This window comes from Sorex fumeus, unplaced genomic scaffold (assembly GCF_029834395.1).
Source record: "Sorex fumeus unplaced genomic scaffold, SorFum_2.1 ptg000008l, whole genome shotgun sequence".
Lineage (NCBI taxonomy): Eukaryota > Metazoa > Chordata > Mammalia > Eulipotyphla > Soricidae > Sorex > Sorex fumeus.
Genome location: NW_026606065.1, coordinates 74,136,433 through 74,164,366, shown reverse-complemented (window position 1 = coordinate 74,164,366; position 27,934 = coordinate 74,136,433). Strand labels below are relative to the sequence as shown.

The window sequence follows — 27,934 nt, the reverse complement described above, 5'->3', positions numbered from 1 at the left end:
TTCTTTTTGGGTCACACCTAGCGATGCTCAGGGGATACTGCTGGCTCTACATGCAGGAATCACTCCTGGAAGTGCTCGGGGGACCATATGAGATGCTGGGAATCAAACCTGGGTCGACTGTGTGCAAGGCAAATGCTGTATCCCGCTGTGCTATCTCTCCAGCCCACAGAGTGTCTTTTTAGATGGTCTAAAGTCTTTTAAATTTTTCTATACAATTCGAATTTTAACGTTAAATTTTTAATAAAGTTTTAATTTAATATTTTAATTTAAAGTATCCTTTGGATTCCAATTCCAAGACCAGGATACATTTCTGATGTAGAATGTGTCAACGATATTGACTGATTGAAGCTTTATATCTGTTTCCAGATTTAAGTAACTGTTTCATTCAAGCTTTCAAGATTGTGATGGGATTTATTCATTTGGTTCTCTACCCTGCCTTTGGTGGGCTGCTGGCAGTGCTTGGGGGTAGGGGTGGGGAGTGCATAGGGTACCAGGGATCAGATGGCTCCCACATGCAGAGCATGTGCTCCAGCCCTCAAGCCATCTTCCCATGGGATTTATTGTATCTCAGTTTTTCTGAATCTGTTTATCACTGATGCTCTGTTATCCCAAGAGACGGAGATGACCTTATTACTAGGAAGAGGTACGGCTTTCCCATTCAGTCACCCACTAAGCCTGGCACTGACTCAATTGCAAGAGCTGAAGAAAAGGGTTGGCCACAGGCCATGTCCCAGCACACAGATGGGGGACGGGGGTGAGGGAAGGAATCCTGATGGAAGGCAGAACTAGGTTTGAGAAGCGAAAACTCCAAGCAGGCAGTTGAAATCAGAATCTCAGCAATGCATTAGGAGGACCTTTAATTTATACCCTCGTCTGCCTCCCCCCCCCGCCCCCAGTATTTTGTTTTATTTTGTTTGCTGTTTCACAGAAACTTTAGTGTCCCTTAAAATAATGCTTTGAAAGGTCATATATATTTTTAAATTTTTTTTTAATTAAAGAGCCATGATTTACAAAGTTGGGCTGGAGCGATAGCACAGTGGGTATAGGGCGTTAGCTTTGCACGCAGCGAACATGGCCAACCCAAGTTTGATTCCTCTGCCCCTCTCGGAGAGCCTGGCAAGCTACCGAGAGTATCTTGCCTGCACGACAAAGCCTGGCAAGCTACCCATGGCGTATTCGGTATTTGATGTGCCAAACACAGTAACAATTGTCACAATGGAGACATTACTGGGCCCGCTCAAGCAAATCGATGAACAGGAAGACAGTGACAGTGACAGATTTACAAAGTTACTGACCTATAAAGTTACTGACAGTGCTCGCTTCGGCAGCACATATATTAAAATTGGAACGATACAGAGAAGATTAGCATGGCCCCTGAACAAGGATAAAACGCAAATTCGTGAATCGTTCCATATTTTTTGCCACTTAGTGCCTCTTTTGCAAACCACAACACCCAGAAGGAGAGAGAGAACAAAAGGGAATACCCTGCCACAGAGGCAGGGTGGGACGGGGGGGGGGGGGGGGGGGGGGGGGATGGGGGTTGGGAGGGATACTGGGACCCGTGGTGGTGGAAAATGGGCACTGGTGGAGGAATGGGTATTTGATCATTGTACAATTGAAACCCAAGTGCAAAAATTTGTAAATCTACAACTGTACCTCATGGTGTTTCACTAACGAAAATTAAAAAAAAAATGTAATAGCATCTAGAATAGTTATTTTTCGGTGGAACATATTTTGAGAGTACCTTTTTTTTTCTTTTTTTTTTATTAGTGAAACACCATGAGGTACAGTTGTAGATTTACAATTTTTTGTGCTTGGGTTTCGATTATACAATGATCAGATACCCATCCCTCCACCAGTGCCCATTTTCCACCACCATGGATAATATCCCCCCCACCCCCACCCCCCATCCCCCCCTGTCTCTGTGGCAGGGCAATCCCCTGTGTTCTCGCTCTCCTTTTGGGTGTTGTGGTCTGCAAAAGAGGCATTGAGTGGCAAACATGTTCAGTCCATAGTCTACTTTCGACGTGCATCTCCCCTCCTGGGAGGATCCTCCAAACACCCTTTATTTGGTGCTCCCTTCTCTATCTGAGCTCCCCTTTCCTCTAGAATGTCCGGCTGGCCACTAAGCTATGGAGTAATCCTCCTGGTGCTGATCTCAGCTATTCTTGGGTATTAATCTCATATTTTGTTACTTTATATCCCCCAGATGAATGCAATCTTTCTATGTCTATCCCTCTCTTTCTGACTCATTTCGCTTAGCATGATACTTTCCATGTTGTACCACTTGTATGTAAATTTCATGACTTCATCTTTTCTAAGAGCTGCATAGTACTCCATTGTGTAGATGTACCAAAGTTTCTTTAACCAGTCATCTGTTCTTGTGCACTCAGGTTTCTTCCAGTTTCTGGCTATTGTAAAGAGTGCTGCAATGAACAAACAAGTGCAGATGTCTCTTCGACTATACATTTTTGCCTCTCTGGGATATATTCCCAGGAGTGGTATTGCTGGGTCAAATGGGAGCTCAATTTCTAATTTTTTGAGAATCGTCCATACTGTTTTCCAGAAGGGCTGAACCAGTCGACATTCCCACCAACAGTGAAGGAGTGTCCCTTTCTCGCCACATCTGCGCCAGCATCGGTTGCTTTTGTTCTTTTGAATGTGGGCCAGTCTCTGAGGTGTGAGATGGTATCTCATTGTGGTTTTGATCTGCATCTCCCTGATGATTAATGATGTAGAGCATTTTCTCATGTGCTTTTTTGCCATTCGAATTTCTTCTTTGAGAAAGTTTCTGTTCATTTCATTGCCCCATTTTTGGATGCAGTTGGATGTTTTCTTCTTGTGGAGTTTAACCAGTATTTTGTATATCCTTGATATCAACCCCTTGTCAGATGTGTATTCGGCGAATATCCTTTCCCATTCTGTAGACTGTCTTTGTATTTTGGTCACTGTTTCTTTGGAGGGGCAGAAGCTTCTTAGTTTAAGATAGTCCCATTTATCTATCTCTGTTTTCACTTGTTTGGCCAGTGGCGTGGCATCTTTGAAGATACCATTAGCTTCAATGTCATGGAGGGTTTTGCCAACTTTGTCTTCAGTGTACCTTATGGTTTCTGGTCTGATGTTGAGGTCTTTAATCCATTTTGATCTTACTTTTGTACATGGTGTTAGGCAGAGTTCTGAGCCCATTTTTTTTTGCATGTAGCCGTCCAGTGATGCCAGCACAATTTGTTAAAGAGGCTTTCCTTGCTCCACTTCACATTTCTTGCACCTTTATCAAAGATTAGATGATCATATGATTGAGGGGAGATGTCAGTGTATTTAACCCTGTTCCATTGGTCTGCAGTTCTGCCTTTGTTCCAGTACCATGCTGTTTTAATTATTACTGCTTTGTAGTACAGTTTGAAGTTAGGGAGGTTGATTCCTCCCATTTTCTTTTTCCCAAGAATTGCTTTAGCTATTCGTGGGGGCTTATTGTTCCATATAAATTTCAGGAGTGTTTGCTCCATTTCTTTGGAGAATGTCATGGGTATCCTTGTAGGGGTTGCATTGAATTTATACAATGCTTTCAGTAGTATTGCCATTTTGACAATGTTAAGTCTCCCGACCCATGAGCAGGGGATATCTTTCCATTTCCTCATGTCAAGAGTACCTTTCTTTTATGTGTTTGTGCCATAGACCCTGTAGTGATCAGGGCTGAGTCCTGGCTCTGTGCTGAGGGATCTCTCCTGGTGGGGCTTGGGGAATCAGATGGGGTGCCAAATCCTGGTTGGCTGAGTGCAACACAAGTATCCTACCCACTAAACTATTGCTGTGGCTCTTAGGAGCAATTTTTAAAACACATTCATAGGGAAAAGAAAGCATTATAATAGTTCCCACTTCATGCTTAAAACAACGAGTGGTGAAATCTGTAAAATTTTGGGAATCATGGTACATCTACACAATGAAATACTGTGCAGCTCTTGGAAAAATAAAGCTATGAAATTCACTTGTAAATGGATGGCCATGGAGTGTATCATGCTGAGTGAAATGAGTCTGAAGGAGAGGGATAGACATAGAATGATTGGACTCATTTGTGGGATATAAAAATGTACCTCATGGTGTTTCACTAATAAAAATTTTTGAAAAATGAGCATAATTTGAGACTAATACCCAAAGACAGTAGAAACAAGGGCCAGGAAGACTGGTCCATGGCTGGAAGCCTGCCTCAAGTGCTGGGGGAGCAGGCAGTTGGGATGGAGAAGGGACCATGATGATAAAGGTAGTTGGAAATGATCATTCTGAGTAAGAATTGCTTGCTGAAAACAGGTGAAGGAACAAGCATGATAACCTGTCAGTATCTGCATTGCAAACCATAATGCTCAAAAGGAAAGGAGGAGGGGGAGGGGTTAAGGGGAGAGAGAGTGCCTGCCATACAAACAGACTGGGGTGAGGGTGGCGGAAGAGAGACTGGGTACATTCGTGGTGCGAGATGTACAGTGGTGGACGGATGGGTGTTGGAACACTGTATGATTGAAACTTGACCATGAACATCTTTGTGTCTCACGATGATTCAATTAAAAAATTAAATAAAATAAAATTGGGGACCTTTGTCAACTATTTGTGGCAGTGTAAATTGATACAGCCATTAAGAGAAACTAGATGGCAAATCTTCAGAAAGTTAAGAGTTAACCGATGATTCAGTAATTTCATTTCTGGCTGTACACCCCTATGAAGTGAAAGAGTTTCTGATATTTGTACACTCATATTCTCAGTGCATTATTCTCACTACTGACAAGGTAGAACTAAATGCAACGTTTGTCAGTCGATAAAAGGATAAGCAAAACGTTGCATGTACTTAAAGTGATATATTTTCCAGTCTTGAAAAGGAAGGAAAATCTCACCCCACCCCCTAATTCCCCTCCTCTCTCCTATTGTTGTTACTGTTGAGTTGGGGTACTTGTGTGTGTGCTCTCCAGAGCTTGCACAGATTATGGTTGTAGTGCTCACCAGTGATCACTGTAGTATTCAGACATGCTATCCAGAGATTATTCTTCCTGGCTGTTATATTTGCACTCTTTGCAGTTTTAACTAGCTGAAGGTTGCTGCCTTTTTGTGGTGGTGTTGGGGGAAGCTGGAAATTACTTGTGGTGCTGAGTATTATAGACAGGAGAGCTGCCAGGCACAAACAAAGCTGCAGGGTCCATGCTTGGTAAATGGGGACACTGGGGATTTGAACTCATGACCATTTCCTCATAACAGGGCTGCTATTCCTGCCTCTTCAATGTTGTCATTATTAAATGAATAATATGGTAAGTTCTGTAGAATGGGATGTGATTTCTGTAACATGATTTAGTTAATAGATTTTTACTAGTTAGAACAATGAGTGCTGAGTTTTTATCTCCATCTTTGCCTATGTTTTTAATTAGAATGAGTTCCTAGAACTGAAACTGGTAGATACAAAGATAAATTCACTCCTGCTCATGGTTTGGGGGGGATTAATGTCATCAAAATGGCAATCCTTCCCAAAACATTATGCAGATTTAGTGCAGTCTCTATAAGGATACCCATAGAAGTTTTCAAAGAAATAGATCAAACACTTCTGAAAATTACACGGAGCAGTAAAGCTCCCAGAATAGTCAAAGCTCTTCTGGAAAAAAAAAACAAAACTAAGATGGTGGACATTACTTTCCCAACTCCAAACTTTACTATAAAGCAGTAGTAATTATACACCTTCTACTCAATGGAATAAATAGAGAATCCAGAGACAGACCCTCAGGTATATGGCCAATTAACCTTTAATAAAGGAGAAAAAAATAGGAAGTGGAGCAAGGAAAGCCTCTTCATCAAGTGGTGTTAGAAAAACTGGTTAGCCTCACGTGAAAAAATGAACTCAGATCTTTTCGTAACACCATGCACAAAACACAGAAGTCAAATCAACATGAATTAAAGACCTTGACATCAGACCTAAATCTGTAATGTACATAGAAGAAAATATAGGCATATCTCTCCAGGACATTCAAGTTAGAGACACCTTTAAGGATGAAATGCTTCCACTTTCTTGGTAAACAGAGGTAAACAGATGAGACTACATTAAATTAAGAAGCTTCTGAACTTCAAAAGAAACAAAGAGCGGCCGGAGTGATAGTACAGTGGGAAGGGTGTTTTCCTTGCATGCCTGACCTGGGTTTGATCCCCAGCATCCCATATGATCTCCCCATCCCACGCCCCAACACTGCCAGGAGTGATTACTGAGTGCAGAGCTAGGAGTAACCCCTAAGCATCGCTGGGTGTGACCCAAAAAGCAAAAAGAAAGAAAGAAACAAAGACCAGAATACAAAGTCAGCCTACAGAGTGACTGGGAAAAATTATTTTCCCATCTCCTCTCATAAATGGTGAATATCCAAGACATGTAAAGCACTGGGAGAACTCTACAAGAAAAAACTTCCAACCCTATCAAAAAATAGAAGAGATGAATAGAAACTTCCTCAAAGAGAAATAGAAATGAGCAAAAGGCATATGAAAAATTGCTCTCATCAGTATTGCTAATCATCAGGAAAATGCAAATCAGCAAGATACCACTTCACATCAGAGAGACTGGCACTCATCACAAAGAACAGCAACAACCAGTGTTGACAAGGGTCCTCAGAGTTTACTCCTGGCTTTGTACTCAGGGATCACTCCTGGTGGACTCTGGGGACCAAATGGGATGCTGGGGATTGAACCCAGGTTGGCTGTTTGAAAGGCAAACAGGCAAAAGCCCCTACCCACTCTTCTATCTCTCCAATGCCAGGAATACTCTTTGATTATGTTAAAATTGAGAAGTCCAGGGCCAGAGAGATAGTACCAGTGGTTAAGACTCTTGGATTGCATATGACCAGCTCTGGTTCAATCTTGGTGTCAGATGTGGATCCAAGAGGATTCCCAGGAGTGACTCCTGAGCCTAGAGCCAGGAGTGAGCTATGAGCACTGCCGAGATGAAAAAGATTTTTCATCTTTTGGAGGGGAGACATGGGGTGGTGTTTGGGACCACACCTAACTGTTGTACTGGGGGCTTATTTGTGGCTCTATACTTGGGGATCAATCCTGGCAGTTCTCAGGGAACATACATGTTGCTAGGGACTGAACCTGAGTTGGCTGTGTGCAAGGCAAGCTCCTTACCCCTATGCCATCTTTTCCAGCCCTTGGATTTCTTAATTTATTTTTTTAGAAACACTGCTATTTATTTCCAGCCCTCAACTTTAAACAACATAAAATCGCCATGAGATAAGCAGTTACAAATTTTTCCATGATTGAGCTTCATACACTGCTCCAACACCTTCAATAGTGTTGCCCCCCATCAATGTCCCCAGTACTCTCCTTCCACCCCACCCCCACCTCAGTCAGCCACTTCAGCTTGTTTTTCATCGTATAAATTTATAGACAGAGGACTGTGTAAATAAACGTGTGAAGGTGGGAGCAGGGATGTGGTTCAGTAGCTCAGCACAATGTATGAAGTTCTGATTTTGGTCCTTGGGACTAACTCATCTAGTACAGTGTGAGTCCCTGGCAAAGTAATCAAGTGTATGACCCCTAGTGATACAATTACTGAAACAAATAAGCCTGCAAGGGTTAGGAGACCAAAACTTGAGAAAAGGGCTACAATCCAAATGTATCTGTCCTGATCTTTCAGGGACAACTTCTCCGTCTCCTCCTTACCACCTCCCCCCAGTTTTTAAAATCTTATTTGTAGTTAACATTGTGATCTATTCAAGTATAAACACTGGGACAAATCCAAAAGCTGTTCTCTTAACAAACATAGAGCTTAACTTATTACTGTGCATGTTCCCAGAACTGGGCTGCCAGACCCAATCTAACTAACCAATTTATAGACTATTCTGGGAGGAAGAAGGGGTTTGTATAGTTGTTTGGTTAGGCCTTACTTTTTTTTTTTTGTATGATTTAAGAGTGCTTATACAGAAATCTGAAAATGGTTTTGGTTATGTAGATGTGAAAAATTACATTTATAATTGAGCCTATATTTTATTTATTTTTGGGGGGTCACACCTGGCAATGCTCAGGTGTTACTCCTGGTTCTGCACTAAGGAATTAACTGCTGGCTGTGCTGGGGGACCATATAGGATGTCAGGGATCGAACTCAGTTGGTCCTGTGCAAAGCAAATGCCCTTTCCACTGTACTGTTGCTCCGGCCCCAAGCCAAATATTATAACCTATGAATTTTCCCCTGAAAATTATTATTAAATAATAGCACTGCACTGTAGCACTATCCTCTCGTTGTTCATCCATTTGCTCAAGCATGCACCAGTAATGTCTCCATTGTGAGACTTGTTACTGTTTTTGGCATATCGAATACGTCACAGGAAGCTTGCCAGGCTCTACTGTGTGGGTGGGATACTCTCAGTAGCTTGCCAGGCTCTCCAAGAGGTACAGAGGAATCGAACCCAGGTCGGCCACATGCAAGGCAAACACCCTACCTGCTGTGCTATCGCTCCAGCCCGATTAAATAATAATTGTGGGAATATCATCAGGTTGAAATGAATGACCAACATAAAATTAAAAACAACAACTAATAAGCTTTTCTTCAACAGATATTTCACCAGAGAAAGGAAAAACTGGGAAGCAAATGAATTCACTGCTGTGTACCCAGAATATTCAGAGTGATTTGCACATTGTAGTAACGTGTAAATATTTGTCAGAATGGCTAAACAATGTGATTCTTGCATGCTTTAAGAATATTTACATAATGCTGTGGGAGGACACAGAAGGAAGTAACCACTTCTTTTTTTAATTTTTTTTTTAATAGAATCACTGTGAGATATACAAAGTTGTTTGTGATTGGGTTTCAGTGATGCACTGGGAGTAAACGCTTCTTTACTGATGGTAGAAAGAACAGTTTTGCAGAAGGCTCACGGAGTGGAGAAGGCCAGTAAAAGTGGAATATGACATCCCATGAGATAATTAAGAACTCTGGGATTTGGAGAGAGGGTACAGAGGTTAAGGAATTTTTCCTTTCATGTGGCCAATCCAGGTTTGACTCCTAGCATATCATATGTAGCTTGATCCTACACCTACCCAAAGAAATTTTGTAGAATGTCTTAATTGGATAGATTTGGTATTTTCTCATCATTGGGACTGGAACAAAACAGCTTTTGTCTACTTATTTCTTTTTACTTTTTTTTTTAATTTAGCAAATCCATGAACAGCAGGAGGACAGTGCTACAGTGCATCTGTTCACATCTTGCAAAGACATCCTGTGAATACATTTTTTAAATTTGTTTTTTAAAATGCTGTGGTTTACAAAGGTACTTATAATACAGTTGTTTTAGGTATACAATGTTCCAGCACCAATTCCATCACCACTGGGACCTTCTCTCCATCAGTGTCTCCAGTTTCACTCCACACCCCCCCTCCCCCAAACCCCAGCTTGCCCTCTTAGCAGGCGCGAAGCAAGTTGTTTCATATTGCTTGCTCCAAGAAAACTTAGAGGAATGGTAAATGAAATGATCAGAAAACAAATCAATAAAAGCCGATTTGTGGTGATTGATTGCTATCTGATTTTAACCTATATAGAGAAGATTAAAATCATTCACTCTAATACTCTGATTTACATAAATTTTTCAACTTTGGTATCTGAAAATATTGTATTAACTTTTATTTTGTACTTAGGTCTCATGGTAATCCTCTCTTTCCTGTCATTAATAAAACTAAGAAAATTATTTGCCACTGTATTTCAGAGTTTCCATGAAATAGGTAAACCTACAACTATAAAATTTAGTAAGAGTGAAAAGAAGAAAATTTAAAGGGGAAACTGAGAATACAGTGTTTTGAGACTGAATAGCACAGCGGCCGACCAGGGTTAGATTCCCAGCATCCTGTGTGGTCCCCCAAACACCACCAGGAGTAATTCCTGAGTGCATGAGACAGGAGTAACCCCTGTGCATCACCGGGTGTGACCCAAAAAGAAAAAAAAATACAGTGTTTTATCCTAAGAAAGGGGATACTGAAAAGAGTAGTAAGACAACACATTCAATATAAATGAGATATTATTGAAAATGAATGAAATCCCTTAGTTAGCTAAGAGTAAATGTACCTTCCATAATGGAGTAGAGGGCAGCTCCAAGCATCATGAATGAGTGCCATACTCACTGTCCTATGCAGAGAAGTTTGTCCTATCCTTTAAAGAAGCACCTCTAACACTTGTAAAACTTTTCAAGGCTATGAATTCCTTAAGCTGTTACCTGTTCCTGAAGGTTACTATCACTCCTTCAAATCTGAATGATAATCTAGCTGGAAAGAGCATTCTTGGTGAGGTTGTTCATTCTGTTGAGTTTTTATACTGGGATATTGCACAACATTTATTCTCTGCTGGCTTATAGAGTCTCATTTGACAGTTGTACTGTGAATCTTAGGGAATCTCCTTTGTATATAAGTTGCTTTATTGATCTTGCTACCTTTAGAATTCTGTCTTTGGAGTTTTTCATTTTGACTACGTTGTGTCTTGGAATCTTCCTAGTGGGTCTGTTTTCTTTGGGACCCTTTGGCTTCTTGGATTCAGGGCCTGTAATCCTATAGCCATGTTTTCTTAAGAATACCACATCTCTAGGACCTTATAGTATGTAATTCTTTGATAGTGGCTTCCTTTTCTTAGCACAGTGCTTTTGCGGTTCATCCAAGTTATATTTATCAAGTGAATTCTATTTTATTGCTAGTATGAATGTACTGCTAATACATGTGTTTACTGCCCCCCCTTATTGGTAATTGGAAACAAATGATGTATTCTGGCACAAATATAAGACATTAAAATTATTGTTTTATTTATTTTGTTTTGAGGCACACACTGTAGTGCTCAGGGCGTATTCTTTCTTGGCTCTTTGTTCAGGGATCATTCCTGGCAGGGCTTGGAGGTCAATAAGGAGTGCCGGGAATCAAAGCCAGGTCAGCCATATGCAAAGCTGATGCCTTATCTGCTGTTCTCTCTCTCTCTCTCCCTCTCTCTCTCTCTCCAGCCTGTAAATGAATGTTTTATGAAATAGGGACTTAACATTATTTTTGTACAGAATTGAAAACATTAGCTTAGAGAGTGTAAGTAGTCATATGGCATGTAAGTAGTTAATAGTGGGATGGGGACTCAAACCCAAGCCCCTGTTGGTTTCATTTCTCTGTTTCGGTCAGGAGTATTAAAGGTCTTGTGTTTTTAGCGTATTCTAAAATCCCCCTGCTTCTTCCTTTATGCTTGGCTCTTTTTATTAAGGAGAAAAATTAATAAAGTAAATTTTTATTCATGTTGCTGAGACGAGTTAAAAAAAACTTTAAAGGTGGGGCCAGAAAACAGCAGCAGGTAAAGCGCTTGCCTTGGCTTAGAACACCAGCATATGGTCCCCTGAACCCCACCAGGAAGGATCCCTTAGCACGGGGCCAGGAGTAAGCCCTGAGCAGCCAGCTGTAAGCCACACCCCCTCACCCCCCCAAGTTTAAATGCTTGTCTTTTATCATATTGTCCCCCCCCTTTTGTAAATGGAATTTTGGTATATTTAAGGTGAAATGTTTTTGGATTTGTGCTAAAAACCCATTTGTTTAAAATATACTGTTGCCATAAGATTAAGAGTGAAATACTATTGCTGAAACATGAATCAGATTATTATTAAAATTATAGGTGTGACTTTTTGAGGGTTTCATAAAATTTTCAAGTTATTCTAAAGGCATGATTTTTATTATCACAGAAAAAAACTACATAAATTTTATGAGCAGACTTCTTTTTTTTTTTCCCCTTTATTGTATTTTATTTTTTTTTAAAGTTGTAGATTTACAATTTTTTGTGCTTTGGTTTCAATTATACAATGATCAGATACCCATCCCTCCACCAGTGCCCATTTTCCACCACCATGGATAATATCCCTCCCACCCCCATCCCCCCATCCCCCCTGTCTCTGTGGCAGGGCAATCCCCTGTGTTCTCTCTCTCCTTTTGGGTGTTGTGGAGCAGACTTCTTTTTAAGCATAGCTTTAATGTGTTTTTTTGTTTGTTTGTCTTAATCTCAGTTCCTTAAACACTATTCAGAAGAGTTGGAGAGACTGTTGAACCAACAGTCTGACATAGAATGTCAGAACTGAAATAGACTGTCAAGACTATAGACTACCAGATCTTTTGATTCCCATTATTTCCTATAAGACGAAACTGAAATTCCATAATAGATTTTTTTGTTTGTTTATTTTTGGGGGGTGGTCACACCCAGCAATGCTCAGGAGCTACTCCTGGCTCTGCACTGAAGAATTACTCCTGGTAGTGCTGGGGAACCATAGAAGATGCCGGGAATTGAATCCAGGTTGGCCACATGCAAGGCAAAAACTCCCTGCCTTACTAGTCCCCCTCCATAATGGTTTTGAAGTAACTGTCCCACAGTCATCACTGGTTCTAGAAGCTGCAGGGTCCAGGTTCTGCCTCAAGTGCTCTGGGGTTACCATCTGGTTTTACTTATGTGCAAAACTAACTGCACTGTGGCCCCAAAGAATAGCAATGTGTATGGGAAAGTCTCCCATATATTTACTTTTATCATTGATATCTATGCCTTTAGTAATGTTTGCCCATATAGCTCTGTGTGTGTGTGTGTGTGTGTGTGTGTGTGTGTGTGTGTGTGGGATAAACATACACTACTTTATTATCTGCCTCTACTACCAGCTTCAAGACTATATAGTCACTTCCAGGACAATATACCCAATTTGGCATCCCACAAGGAATATCTCTGACTTAATGTGCTATAATCTGAGTTCTTGATGTTTCCCCCTCCAGGCTATCACAATCAATATTGTTTCCTATCTCAGTTTTGGTGGCTACTGCTCTCCGACTTTCAAAAATGGAGTTTGAAGCCTTTCTTTTGCCCCTGTAACCTACTTTTTTCATCCATTCCAAGATTGTGCTGGACATTTCTCAACATGCCCTTAATTGTATCTTCCCCTTCTGCAGCTTCATTTGTTTATACTCCTTATCTTTCTTGGGTGATTACATTATCTTCTCCTTGCCCTTCTGCACTGTCTTTTCAACACAGCAGTCAAATATATGACTCATATACTCGAACTTTCCAGTTAAAGCCTCTAATGAGGCTCCTCTACAGTTCTGAGTACCCTTCCTCCAATTACTCACCTTATATTTTCCCTCCAGAGAACCATGCTGACCTTCTTGCTCTCCTTGAATACGCCACAAAGGATTCTTACAGAATTTTTGCACAGACTTTATTCTTCTTAAAATATTCTTAAATGTGTCTTCATGACTTGTGACATGGAAAAGATGATTCCTTCCTATTTACTCTTTCTGAAATGGCAGTTGACTCTTTGAGATTTGATTTTTTTCTTCTTTGTCTTTATCACTAACACACAAACATTTTATCTTTTTTTTCACAATTAGCATACTTCTATTTCATTCATAAGGTTTATCTTGTCTTGCTAAGATGTAAGCACCGATTGTGTATAGATTATGTATCAATAGTGGATCTTTGTTCACTGCTATATAAGTCCTAGACCTGTGCTGGCACATTGTTCATGGTCAATAAATATTTTTTAAATTAATAAGTGGATAGGTATACTTCAAATCAGATATCAACACTGCTCAAGTTGAAATCCTTTGTTTGCTTGGTTGTTTTGTTTTGCTTTTGGGTCACACATGGTGGTGTTTGGGGATCTGTGCTCAGGGATCACTCCTGGCAGACTTGGAGGACTATATTGGCTGGTGCTGAGGATCAAACTTGGGCCCGCCACATGCACAACAAGTACCCTACTTACTGTACTACCACTCTGGTCCTCAAGTTGATTTCTTTTTAATAGACCTCCTTTCCCTTCTTAAAATGAAGTTGGACTGGATCAGTGGTTGTTTATTTTTTCCTTTTTATTTTTGGTGGGTACAGAGTTGATGTATGAGTGGCTTCTGAATTCTGCAGTGCTGGAAGCATATGCTTTAGCCCTTTGAACTCTGCCCCATGAACTCTAATTTCTTTAATACCACCCCCTGCAGTCCCCAAGGTTATTTCTGCCCCTGTGCTTAGCAGTGTTCCCTGGTGATGCTTCAGGTGGACCATATGCTGTGCTAAGGATTGAACTGGGGTTGACCACATGCAAAGCTGAATGTTTTCAGATTCATTCATGTTGCAGTATAAGCCTAAAGTTCTTAGATTTTTTTTTAATTGCCGAATATGTTATATGCACGTATTCACCATTTTATGGATATTTGGGGTTTTAGTATTTTGATCATGAACAAAACTGCTATATCTCTGTAGAAATTTTATTTTTGGGGGTATCTTTTTAACTCCAGGGATCCTCGGGCTACTTCTGACAATGATGTCACCAACCTGGCTGGTGTTCTGTCCCTAGGGCCTGAGAGAGTGGTATTGTAGCCTGTGGTGCTAGGGAATACTAGGACACACCCAGAGGTTCTGTCAGGAGGAGACTGTCTAAAAGACTGCATCTGGTGATCATGCTGGGAGGCATTGTGATGTAGTTTGATGCATGCTTGGCATGCTCTCTAGCCCCTGTGCTATCTCTCTAGCCCCTGTAGAATTTATTTCATGTATATATTCATTTTTCTGGAGTAAATATCTAGGAGTGGGGTTGCTGAATTTTATGATGTCTATGTCTAACTTTATAAGAAATATTAAACTTAGTTCCAGGTAGGCTATAACATTTTTCATTCTTACAGTTTATGAAAGTTGTAGTTGCTTCGTAATCTCTCCAATATTTTGTATTGTCAGTGTGTTGTGCTGGTTTTGTAAAAAGATAATGTTAATGGCATATAATGGTATTGTGGCTGATTTGTTTTTCCCAGTTGGTCAATGATGTTGAGATCTCTGACTGCTAACTTAGTCAAATCTTGTCTTAGGTGATGAAATTTCACATAAAAATCCTAGAAATGCTAATTTGTTTGAATAATTTCATCATTTGAAAAATTATTTAAGGGGCAGAGATATAGCACTGTGACAGAGTACTTGCCTTCCCCGTGTGAAGCTTGGAGTTTGATCTTCGGCACCACAGACACAAAGCAAACCAAAAAACCTGGATTTTTTCTTATCTTTGGAAATTATGTGTCTGAAAACTGGTGCATGGGGAGGTTTTGTCACCATAATCCTTTTAGCCTAAAATAGCCTAAAGAAATTAAGCCACAGCATTGTTAAATAATTGCCCAGGATAATGGAAAATAGCAGAATTGGGGTTTGAACCCAGGCAGATTGATTCTAGAACTTGGACTGTGAACTATTTGCCAGGTGTGTGTGTGTGTGTGTGTGTGTGTGTGTGTGTGTGTGTGTGTGTGTATGTTGCAGGGGAAGGGGGATGACAGTCGAGTTCTGGGTGCTGTTTCATAGAACCAATATCTCATTCCTATAGGTAATAAAATAATGTCGAGATGGACACCCCTCACCGAGGATCTATCTTCATAGCAACTCTGGGATTATCTCCTTAGGAACAGCTGAAACATTGATTTCCATTGAAGAGGGATAACTGTTTACAGTTTATGTCTCTTATTAACTTAATAGCCAAATTCTTTTTAATCTTTTAAATTGCAAAATCCCTGGCCTAGGGATAGCTTTGGGGCAGAAGGCTGCCTAGCAGGCGTGATGCTACACGTTCCATCTCAGCTCTGCCCCACAAACTAAGCACCATCCCAGTGGCATTGCCATGTGCGACCCACAGTGCCACAACAAAGCATCCAGCACCGGTACACCACAGCCAAGTGGGCAAGCCTCACAGCAAAAGAGTGTGAATTTTCACAACCAAGGATGTGACCCTATCATCACAACCACAGCAAAGGGGAGGGAGAAAATAAACTACAAAATCTTTTAAATCATATTCTAAATATCTGCCATTCTAAGTCGTGAGGTTTGTACAAATGGATTTTCTCAGTAGCAGAAACTTACCTGTTTTGTTTACATACTTACTAAAAACACGCTTTACTGTTGGGGAGAGATCGACCAAGCTGCAAGCCTTGCATGCAGGGGGCCTGATGTTTGATTACTGGCTGGACATGGTCACCTGAACTCGGCCAGTATCATGGCAGTAAGCAATGCTGGGTATGGGCCCCAAACCAGAAAAAAAAAAACACCAAAAACTCCACACACTTGATCTGTCTCATTATATCTTTTAAAAACCTTTATTGGAGATAATGCTGACCTGGAGGTAGTTTATGGTGATATATATAGTATGTAGTATATAGGTTATATTGATATGGCTTCAAAGAGCCCCTTTAAAGCAATATTTTTTTTGTAGTTTTATAGTGTCTTAATCTTATTTCATGTTACTAGTTTGTTTTGACATCATTCTTTCCTGTTGTTTTCTTTTATGCCTTGTAATTTCTGTGTCTATTTTGTGAGTGTGTGATGGAGGGGGCGCACACCTGACTTTGCTCAGGACTCATTCCCGGCTCTTGGGTCAGGGATTACTTCTGACAGTCTTGGAGGACCGTGTGTGGTTCTGGGGGATGATCCTGAGTTGGTCACATGCAAGACAAGCACCCTACCTGCTGTACTATTGCTCCCCCTATTACTAATTAGCTAAAAGATAGCCAAATAATTAGACGTACACAGATGTTGTCTAAATTTTTAGCTCTAGAAAACAAGTAGGTTTTTCAGTAAACATGATCCTGTTCTACTCAGAGGACCTATTAGTTTTCTGTTCTGAATAGTCATTCTAGATAAACACTCTCTAAGCTAAATTTGATGTCTTAACCATTGAAAAAATGTTTAAAGCATTTTTAATGGTAAATCATTAAACAGTGATTTTATTTTAGTAAAACATAACTATCAAGGATTGAGATTAATAGACATCTAATGGACTGAACGTTGGTTCTTAATCACGTTTTTGTAGCAGTGTGTAAAATTCGTAATTCAGCAACAGCTTGTCCTCTCAGGTGTACTATAAGACAGAATGATTTCTTCCAAGTAATTCACTGAAAGAAAAATGCTGGCTATTTCTTACTATTTCTTTTCGTAAAAATAATAGCGTGAAGGCTAACAAGTGATTGCACTTTGTTTTTTAAGGCATTTTTTAAAAAAAAATTTTATTAGTGAAATACCATGAGGTACAGTTGTAGACTTACAAATTTTTGTGCTTGGGTTTCAGTTATACAATGATCGAGTACCCATCCCTCCGCCAGTGTATTTAAGGCATTTTTGGAAGTGCTGTAAGACCATTTTTTTTTTTTTATCAATTCATGTTCTTAGAGTAAATTAATATTTACACAGTGAGGGGCAAGGCTAATAGTGGTAATACTGTTTCAGCTGCTTAGGTACCTTTCCAGAGGTTAGATAACTTAGACGGTAAGACTTCACCACTCACAGTTTTTGCTGGTATTTTTAGGCTCTTAGCCTGGTGTCTGACACATGGGAAACTTGGATTTGTGGAAGATTTTGTTTGAAAAGTGAAGAAAACAATGACTGTTGCTTAGATGTTGATATTATGAACCACAGTTGCATCGGTAATTTGCTTATAATGGGCTTTTCTCAAGCTTGTTTTTATGTTTAAAATCATTTTTGCTATATCAGATTTTAGTTTCTAAGTCTTATTTTTTGTTTTAAAATTTAAAATCCAGATTAATGCACACTTACTTTTCCATTGAACTTTGAATTTTCAAGTGGATTTTATCTGTTTAGTAAACTTATAAATCTGCATCTGATATTGCAGTTTGCTAGCTTTTCCAGATTACTAGCAATATAGCCCTTTCATACAAGGGTTAATAAGTAGCCAGGTTAAACTCCCCAGTCCATTGTTAAGTTAAAAGCCAGAAACTTTGCTGTCTTCTTTTCATTCCCTCTCTTACATTTTGTTTCCCTTTCATAGTTAAAGTAACTTACTATTTAAAAATATTTTTAATTGGAGATTTTATTTTTTAAAATCAACATGGATTTAAATTTTGCTTTCCTATAAATGCATATTCTATTTTATTGTTGCTTTTAAATTATGGTACTATGTGTAGGGTAATGGCTTAATCAAGGTAGATCTTGATCCTTGCCTCTGCCTCCCTCCTTTTTCTGTCCCTCTCCCCGTTTTTACCTGTAGATTTGCATGTTTGACCTGGCAGAATAATTGGGTTCACAGCAACATGGGCGTGCCTCCCTTAGAAACACTTAGTTTCACGTATGACTCATAAGCTGAAGCACAGACACCACTTCCCCAATCTACAGGAGCCATTTTAACAGCACAAAACTTGCCGGATTGCTTTTTTATTTCCAAGCTCAAGGACAGTATCTAAAGAGAAAGAAACTATTTACAGGTAACTTGTTACGGTTTATGTTTGCTTCTGGCTATTTTCTGAGCTGATAAACGGAGGGTGGTTTTTACCTGTCGAACAACATGGCTGAATGTGTGCTGAAACTCTCTGAAAAAATGTGTGTAGTCAGTCACATGCCTGATTGCACTTAACAACTTGAACAAAGCGTTCAAAAGTTAGATCTTAGTAAAGCATTCTTTATATTTTGTGTGATTTCTTCCCTCCCCTCTTTATGACGAGAATGAAAAGAGATTTTTTTTCTTGAAGCAAACTAGGTCAGATTATACTTATTAAAAATCTGATTGTAGCTACGAAGGTAGCTTGGATGTTACGATTAACTACTGTACTATATTTATGGGTAATCAGGGTGCTAAGAGAAAAATATAGTGGGCCATGGCTTTGTTTTTGCAGCTTAGTTAAGAGCAGGTTTGGGGACAGCTTGGTTTAGGTGCGTGGCTCACTGGCTTTTCTGTCCTTAAGTGAGTGAAATGATTCTAAACATGTGCTTTAAAAATAGGACTTTTAAATAGTAGTTTAAGTGAAAGGAATGTTTGTTTAGCTAAGAAAAGGGGGTTATTAAGAAGAAAAGACTAGAATGATTCATTTACTATTAGAAAAAATTGTTTTGTAATTCACACTGAATCGAAAGTAAATTTGGGTATACAGTGATTACAAATGAAGTTTTTGGAAATAAAACCTTACAAATTACTTATTATGTACTGGTGATATTTAGGTAGTTCTTTGCTAACTGGTAACTTTCTAAGTGCTTGAAGTCAGAGGAAAGGTAAGATAAAAAAAACCAGTTATTATTTCTTTGAAGGAAATGTTGCTACTAATAGCTAGTTTTGTGGTTGTACAGTAAAGGCACAGCAGACATTTTACCAGTTCAGCCTTGAGCCATTTGCTAGCATCTTTGTTTGCTTATTTCTCCTTTAGTCAACCTCATTGAGAGTGCTGAGGCTCTATTTACTTCTGGTCTGGTCTGTAGGAAGAAGTTAATCAAACTTTTTTCTGCCTTTGTGTGTGTGTGTGTGTGTGTGTGTGTGTGTGTGTGTGTGTAAGAGCGCAATCAAGGGATTCAAAAATAAGAGAAATTGAGGGATTTCGTTTCCTAAAATTTAGATACTGGTAATTTTTAAATGCAGCACATACAGGCAGTGCATTTCAGGTGGGTGGAGGTCCTGTGACTCGCTCAAGGTTGTGCAGCGCTTAATGGCTGGCTTTACACTCGGGAACTGCTCTTGCTCCTTCATCCCAACAATTGCTGCTTTGTTTGAAATGATGTGTAGTTTCTTAAGAGTAAATAAGACCTTAATTAGGTTGCTTGATGATAAGATGCAGCCAAATGGATTCATAATTTTGGAAATGTGTTCAAACCCGTTTCCTTTTTTATTAGAGAAATGATGTTGTATTTGTTCAACTTCTGTAACAGGTTTCTTTCGCTGTTAGAGTTTTTCGTTGTTTGAAGCTTTGTGACATTAACATGGGCATGTGTAGATGGAAAACAAGTAGTTGGGAATTTAGGTGCTTATTTCTACTTTAGTTTTACCTCATATTCTTTAGGAAAATAAATACTGCCTAATATGATGCCAGGTATTAAAATGTATATGTGTATGTTTGTGTAAATGAAACTTTGCATGAGTTTATAAAATCTGGAGTCTCTGTAGTCATCTTGAATTTAACCTTCCCATAATTAATTTTATTGCATTTGACATCTCTTCTTTTCTTTTCTTTTTTCTTTTTAAGAGTTTACTATATAAAACTACATACCAAACATGATGGCCACTTACTATCTGCATTCAAACCGTAACACCCAAAAGGAGAGAGAGAGAGAGAGTAAAAGGGAGTGTGCCTGCCACAGAGGCAGGTGGGGGGATGGGGTAGGGGTGGCTGGAGGGGTACTGGGAACATTGGTGGTGGAGAATGGGCACTGCTGGAGGGATAGGTACTTGATTATTTATGACTGAAACGTAATCACAAAGTTTGTAAGTCTATAACTGTACCTCATGGTGATTCATTAAAAAAGAAAAAAAAATCTTAAAGACAAGAGTCTGACCCAAAAAAAAGAAAGTTTACTATATATATAGGCACTTTTCTTTCATCTTGGTTTTGGGGCCACACCCAGTTGTATTGGGGGTCACTCTTGGTGCTGCATGGGAGACAGATACTTAAAGGGATTAACTCCAGCCCTTTGAGCCATCTCCCCAGCCGTATTACATTTTTATGCTTTGTTTTTTGTGGGTTTTTTTTTTTCCAGATCAAGAGGAGTTGCTAATGAACTGGATGACATATAGTTGGGTGTGGTGGTATGGTGCTAAGAATACATTTTTTAAAATTCTTTTTTTTTTAATTGAATCACAGTGTGATACACAGTTACAAAGTTGTTGGTGACAGGGTTTCAGTCATAAAATGTTCCAACATCCATCCCTTCACTACTGTACATTTCCCACCATTAATATCCCCATTGACATGGGGTGGGAGGGAAATTATATGTTTATTGAGATGATTAAGATGTACTTTAGATCTTCTGTACTTTAGGGTTTGAAATTTGGATTCTCTACTCTCCTATTACTTGATATATGATGTTGAATCTCCTAGATTGTGAAGTCTCTGAACACAGTTCCATATTAGATCCTCCAAAGTAAGCAGGGACAGAAGGCATGAAAACATGGACTGTTTTTCTCACAAACTGAGAACTTACTGGGGAATTGGGGCTTGGTGATGTAGATGAAATAAATCACTGAGTAGTAGAATTTAGGTTTGGACTGTTTGCATAGACATGAAAGATGACTGAGTCTTTTAACAGTCAGGAAAGTTTATGGGTCTTTAGGAATTATTAGTAGGAGGTAACGAATGGTATTTGCCTGTTTTAACCAGAGGTGGAGAGATGGTAAAGCAGCTAGAGTGCTTGCCTTGTACACTACCACCCAGGGTTTGATCCCAGGCATCACTTATGGCTCCCTGAGCGCTGCCTGAGTTGACCTTAAAACAACAACAAAACAACAACAAAAGAGTATTTTCACCAATAATATAATAATATAATTGAGAGGTTGGCACAATAGTACAGTGGGTAGGGCGTTTGCCTTGCATGCGGCTGACCTGGGTTTGATTCCCAACATCCTGAATGGTCCCCTGAGCATTGCCAGGGGTAATTCCTGAGTGCAGAGCCAGGAGTAACTCAAATATATATATATATTTGAAATCAGAGATACTTTATTCTATTACTCTTGCATTTTCCAACTTTTGACACATAAGTACAAGTACCTGAGTAGACTGCTTCTAGGGGTGCTAAATTTTTAAAAGGCCTGTGGCTTTCAACTTAATCTATTTGATGAGCATGTTAGTCAGTTTCCAAATTCAGGGGTGCTTTGTTTTTTTCCTTATGACAAAGGGGTTGTCCTTGACCATTCCTCGAAACTGCTGAGAGAAGCCATATAAAGTGTTCCTTCCCCAACAACACTCTTTAGTTCAAATAAGCTTAACTAATAAACCCAGAGAGAAGATTTACATCATAGGAACCTGGGGCAAGGATTGAAGCTTCTTTACAGCAGGTGACCTAAAGTTCCAGGCTTCTAGGCAGCATGAGGGTGTGATTTTTAGCTCTGAAGCAAAAGTTCAGTGAGAAACTTTGAAAAACCAGGCTTCTCCAGAACCAGACTTCCTACCACCACCTGAGCTGAGGGATTCCCATGGGTGGAGTAAACTGCCCCATGTGATGGTTTGTGAGCTGCTAACCCGGTCACTGCATTTAAATTACAATATGTACTTAATCATATAAAAATGTTATTATCATGAGTAATATTTTTGTATATTACTGTGTGTACTTTAATTTTCAAAAATGAAAGTTCAGTAAGGTCCCTCTAAAAACCAAGGTTTGTCTGGCGTTGTAACCAAGGAAAAAAAGTAACAGTTACCTAATAATATGCTGTTAAAGCAAAAATTTCAACCTGTGTTAGAGTATTAAATGATTTCAACTTAAGTTCTGATTTATCAGAACTACTGTTTGGCTTATCAGTATTTGTTTTCATACACTAGATGATTGTGATACAGTTGGTGGGACACACGCTCAGAAAAGGAGATTACAGGTTTAAGAGCTTTCACTTAGCACTTTAATATTTGAATTTTAAAGCAACAATGATTCTTGGAAGCCCATTGTGTCTTATAATGAAAATGGAGTAATATGTTTTCCGTCTTAATTTTGTTAGCCTCTTCTCCCATTATTTTTTTCTTTGCTCATATTTTGTGCCATCTTTGCTCTTTCTGACTCTTCCTCTTTCATTTTCTTCTTTGCACTTCCCAGCTTACTGACATTGACCACAAAATATAGATTAAATTGACTTTGTTATCAGATTAATATGCTCTTTATCTCTTAAAGGACTACAGCTCTCCTAATGTTTTTTGTTTGTTTGTTTGTTTGAGTTGTTTTTGGTTCTGAGGATCAAACTCATTTTCTTATTTCCTTATTCACAGACAGTGAAGGGAGTTTAAAAAAAAATTGGGGTGCTCCGATCCACGGTGCTTAAGACACTCCTGACTTACCACACTCCTCAGCCACACTATTCCTGGTGTGGCTCTGGGGACCATATGTGCTTCTGGGTATCAAACCAGGGTTGGTGGCAACGTGTATGAGTGCCTTACTTCCTCTCTCTCCAGACCCTAGTTTGTTTTTTTACTACTAAGTGATGCTGGATATGATTTTTGAGGTTTCATTCTTAAAAGAAATATAGTTCTGGGTTCAGAGCAGTAGTATAGCAGGTAGAGCACTTACCTTGCGTGTGACTGATCCCGAGTTTGATCCTAGGCATCATAAAATGGTTCTCCAAGTACCACTATAAGTGATCCTGGAGCGCAGAGCCAGGAATAAGCCATGAGCACTGCAGAATGAGACCCAGAAATAAAACAACAACAAAAAATATATATATACTTCCATTCTCCCGACCGCTCTGAAACTCAGGGATCAAACCGAGGACTTCACACATATGAGCCATGTGCTTTACCATTAAGCCACATCCTCTGCCCTGATTTTGTTTTTAGTTTTGTTTTTTACATTCAACTGCTTCACAGACACACATAGCCTTTGTCTTATGTTCCATCTAACAGACTTAGATTTTCACTGACTATTGTAAGAATGGGAAGAATCTCATTGGTTGAGTTGCCTAAAATGAATGCTTTTTTTTCAGTTGGTTAGTGTATTTTGCTCCTTTGCTTGGAGCTGCTTCATGGAAGTATTGAAAATTAATAATACTAGTGAGTCAGCTTGATGAGAGCAGTTTCAACCAGCTGATTTTTTAATCCTATTAGTATGGAGAAGTTACTAAAGGATTATTTTTTGGTTTCACCTCTATAGTATATAAGTGGTCGAATGGTCTGTTATACTGTAGTTAAAGTGTCAGTCTGTATTACAAATGTTAAGTTGCCCCACACTTTATAAAAAAAATAATGTATGATGGTTGCTTTGTTGGAAGAAAGTAAAGAGTCATCCTGCCTGATTTAGGTTGTTCAGATTTCTGTGCAGAAACTTTTTATTCCAGTTATAAATATGTGAATTGATACCATCTTCATCATCAGAACTTCTTTTTTTCCCCCCTTTCATTCTTTCTGCCTTATGGTATCAGAATTTCTTTCATTTACCCTTTAACTTCTTGTAGTAGTCAGTTCTCTATAGTTAGTAGTTTTATCTCCATATTTTGTTCTCTTGAAATCATTTTATTTTAAGAGAAATACACCTACCAGCTAGGTGATGCAGGTCAAAGGATGGAAACTCATACTTTCCTTATGGGGGCCCTGGGTTAGTCTCCAGTTCTTTATGGTCCTCTGAGAACTATTGGGAGCAATCCCCAAACACTGAGTTGGGAGTATTTACCAGCACCACTGGGTGTGGCCCCAAACCAAAAGCAAGATTACTGGACTATGTTTTGGGGGTAGTTTCATAAATTTTAAGTATATGTTATAGTAACACGCCCAACCAAAACTATCATCATTATATCTCCCACCAGAGTCCATATGGACCCCACCCTCATCCTTTCAACCCCTTTCTTCCTCCCATTTTTAGTAACCTCAGTTCTGGGGTCAGAAACTTAGAGTTTATTTTCAGTTGTCTTTGTTTCCTTGAAAGGTTTTTTTTTTTTATATCCCACATATGAGTAAGTTAACCCATTTTTTACTTTCTCCTGAGTTCCTTTAGCATGACCCCCCCCCCCCATTCAACTCCACACATTTTGTCATGAATGATAATGCTCATTTCTTTCTTTCTTCTTCTTTTTTTTTTAAAGTATTTATTTTATGCTTTTTGGGTCACACCCAGCGATGCACAGGGCTTACTCCTGGCTCATGCACTCAAGAATCACTCCTGGCAGTGCTTGGGGGACCATAAGGGATGCTGGGAATCGAACCTGGGTCGGCCGCGTGTAAGGCAAACACCCTACCCACTGTGTTAATGCTCCAGCCCTGCTCATTTATTTCTTACAGCAGTAATATTCCATATTATATATATCCATTATCTATAATTACCTATATATGACATAATCTTTTTTGTTTTTTTTAGTTGGGCAACATCCTGTAGTGCACAGTGTTTGTTTTTTCCTAGCTCTGTGTTTGGGGGTTTCTCCTGGCAATATTTGGGGACCATGACATGGAAGAGATTGGACTGGTGACTTACCACATGCAAAGCATGCTCTTAACCTGTTGAGATATCTCCCTGGCCCCTACAGCACATCTTTGTCCTTTTCACTTTCATTGGACCCTCATCGGTCATTGGTTGTTTTCATATCTTGTCTGCTGCAGTAAATATAAATACATTTTGAATGCAACTTCACATCTATTCCTGTCCCCAACCATATATTTTTCCTCATGGTCTTAAGAGTTAATTGTAATTGCTTTTGTTATTTATATTCCTCATATGGGTAAAACCATCTGGTGATTGTTTTTAAATTTTTGATTTATGTTTAGTGTAAGTCTCTCGAATTTAATCCGTGTTACACCAAAACGCATGATTTCATCTTGGGGGGGAGGGGATGGGGTAGCCAGGGATTTGGGGCCACACCCAGAAGTGCTCAGGGCTTACTCCTGATTCTATACTCAGGGATTACTTGGCAATGCTCTGGGATCATATATGGTATTGCGAATCAACCTCGAGTTCACAATACGAGCACCTTAATCTCTGTTATGCTTGGCCAAATTATTTCATCTTTTTAAACATCAGAGTATTGTATTTCATTCAATATATAAAAGTTCTTTATCTAGTCATTTGTGAGTGCAATATAGGTTATTTCTTGACTATTGTAGAAATGCTGCTATGAACATAGGGTGCATATATATTTTCAAATTAGTATTTCCATATTCCTGGATAAACTTGGTTATTTGGTATTTATGAGTCATGGTATTTCTAATTTTAGTTTATAAGTTTAGTTTTCTTAAGAAATTTGCATATTGTTTTCCATAGAGGCTGGGCATATTTACATTCCCACCAACAGTTTATAAGAATTTTTTTTTTTTTTGCCCTGCACCTTCTCACACTTGTTCTTTCCAGACTTTGTAGATAAACTCTTATTGGTGTGAGGTGATAGCTCCTTGTGGTTTTGATTTGCATTACTCTGATACTGATAATGACCATTTCTTTCTTTTTTTTTTTTTTGGCTTGTTGACCATCTATGTCTGTGTCTGTATGTTTTCTTTGGAGAAATCTTTAAATATTTTCTTTTGCCCATTTTTTGATTGGGGACTTTGTATTTTTGTTCAATGAGTTCTTCATTTTGTATATTATAAATGTTTGATTTTCTCCCATGGAGTTGATTTTCTTTTTTGTAGTGGTTTCTTTGATTATACAATAGCCTTAAAAATATTATAAACACACACACACACACACACACACACACACACACACCCACACCCACACAGTCTGTACATAGTCTCTTTTAGCTATTAATCCTACTTGTTTACTTTTACTTTTGTTTTTGCTTCCCTTGCCTTTGGAGTCAAACCACCAATGACATCTTTGGGATGGATTGCCCAAAAGTTCATTGTCTGTGTTTTCTTTGTATTTTATGGTTTCAGGTCATGTATCTATGTGTCCATTTTCAGTTACTTTTTATATATGCTCCTAAATAATGATATGAAATAACAATTTAGTTTAATGTGTATGTGTGTGGCTATCCATATTTTCCAATACCATTTTATTGAAGAAGAATTCCTTGCTTCATCTATTTTATACTCTTGGCTTCTTTGTTGAAACTTAGTTGTATGTGATTGGGTTTAATTCTGAACTTTCAGTTCTATTTTATTAGCTTGTGTGTATTGGCTCTAATACCAACTATTTTGATTCTTAATTATAGTGTAGTTTGAAGTTCAGGAGAGATAACCTCCATATTCATTGTTTTCGGGGAGGGAGGTCATACCTGGTAGTGCTCAGGGAATTACGCTTGGATGATGCTTAGAGATGGTTTCTGATGGCACCTGGGGCTTCCATGTGCAAAGCATGCGCTCAAGCCCTGTGAGCTCTCTCTTTAACCTATGCTGCCATATTTTGATTATTTTTTCCCCCTGTATGATAGCTTTGGGTGTTATTTGCTGTAGGTGATATGATCTTTTTTATTTTAGGGCTATACAGGCTTTACTTAATGGCTACTCCCAACTTGGTGCTCCAGAGTTGTTCCTGGCAGTGCTTTTGGGACCATGTAGTATCAAAGATTGAACTCTGACGTCCTGCCTTCAAATCTTGTATTCAGTTTATTGAGCTATTTTTTTGACCCAATATGGTCATCTAACTTTTTTTTCTTCCATTTTATGAGCTCAGTATCTTTCTGTTTCTTTGCCACCCTCTATTTCTCTCTTAGCAATGTCTTATTTTCAGTACATAGTCTTTATACAAAATTTCTTTTAAGTTTGCTTCCAGGTATTTGATTTGATTGACTATAGATCTACTATTCTTTTTTCCTTCTTTCTTCTAATTGTGGACAATAGCCTCTTGTAAAGAACTTGTGTATTGGTAAATATGTGCTTTATATTGACTTTTTAAAGTCTCTACATGGTTTTAAATTTTTTTGAGTGTTGAAGGAAAGCTGGCAACAAAAAATTACTGCACATTTAAAACTTCTGCTTCAAGTGTCATTCTTAGAGATAAATCTTTTATTTTGGCCCTAGCTTAAAGTTTATTTGTAGTTTTTCTTTACTAGACATTTATTTGTATTCCTTCAAATTCCTTTGTTAAATAAATATTTAAAATTGGGGGAAATATTAAATTATCTTATTAAGACATTAAACTTTCTAGTAAAGGAATGCAAATTAAATTTAAAAAAGTTTGTTACTCATGTACTGAGGAAGTTAAATGTTAAGGGTTGATGACAATGCCTTTAAAATGTGCATGTTTATAGTCTGTATAAACAAACTTCCCATTTTATTACTTAGGTTACTGTCAAATGACTCTGAAATCCTGATTTCAAATGAGCTCTTTGTTCTTTGTGACATTAAAATCCAACGGTCTTGCTCTTTGGATAATGCTTTTCTGATTTTATAGTCATTCATTGGTTATCTGAGTGTTTCAGAAGTTGACATACTTTTGAAAGTAATGTTTTAAAATACAGCAAAACTTGTTCAAAGGCTATGCATTAGAGAACTAACACAACTCAAAGTAGTGGATAAAATCCACACACCATCCCCTCCCCCCATTCTGATTTTCAATTGAAGCTTGCATTTTCTTTTTTTTCTTTTTTTTAAAAAA

At 38.8% G+C, this 27,934-nt stretch overlaps 1 protein-coding gene and 1 non-coding gene across 4 annotated transcripts in view; both read left to right on the top strand.

The window, feature by feature from the left end:
• ELF1 (E74 like ETS transcription factor 1) overlaps positions 1–27,934 on the top strand; it is a 117,901-nt gene that overhangs the window by 13,727 nt on the left and 76,240 nt on the right. Inside the window, exon 1 of one of the 3 annotated variants that reach the window (XM_056109783.1) lies at positions 18,118–18,222. The exons of the other annotated variants lie outside the window; for them this stretch is intronic. The gene's annotated coding sequence lies outside the window, so the exon portion shown is untranslated. Of the gene's footprint in view, positions 1–18,117; positions 18,223–27,934 lie in introns of those variants that run through there. 3 annotated transcript variants of the gene reach the window in all.
• On the top strand, positions 1,313–1,419 carry LOC130019438 (U6 spliceosomal RNA). Its single transcript, XR_008791768.1, has one exon. It is a non-coding gene; the product is annotated as a U6 spliceosomal RNA (small nuclear RNA).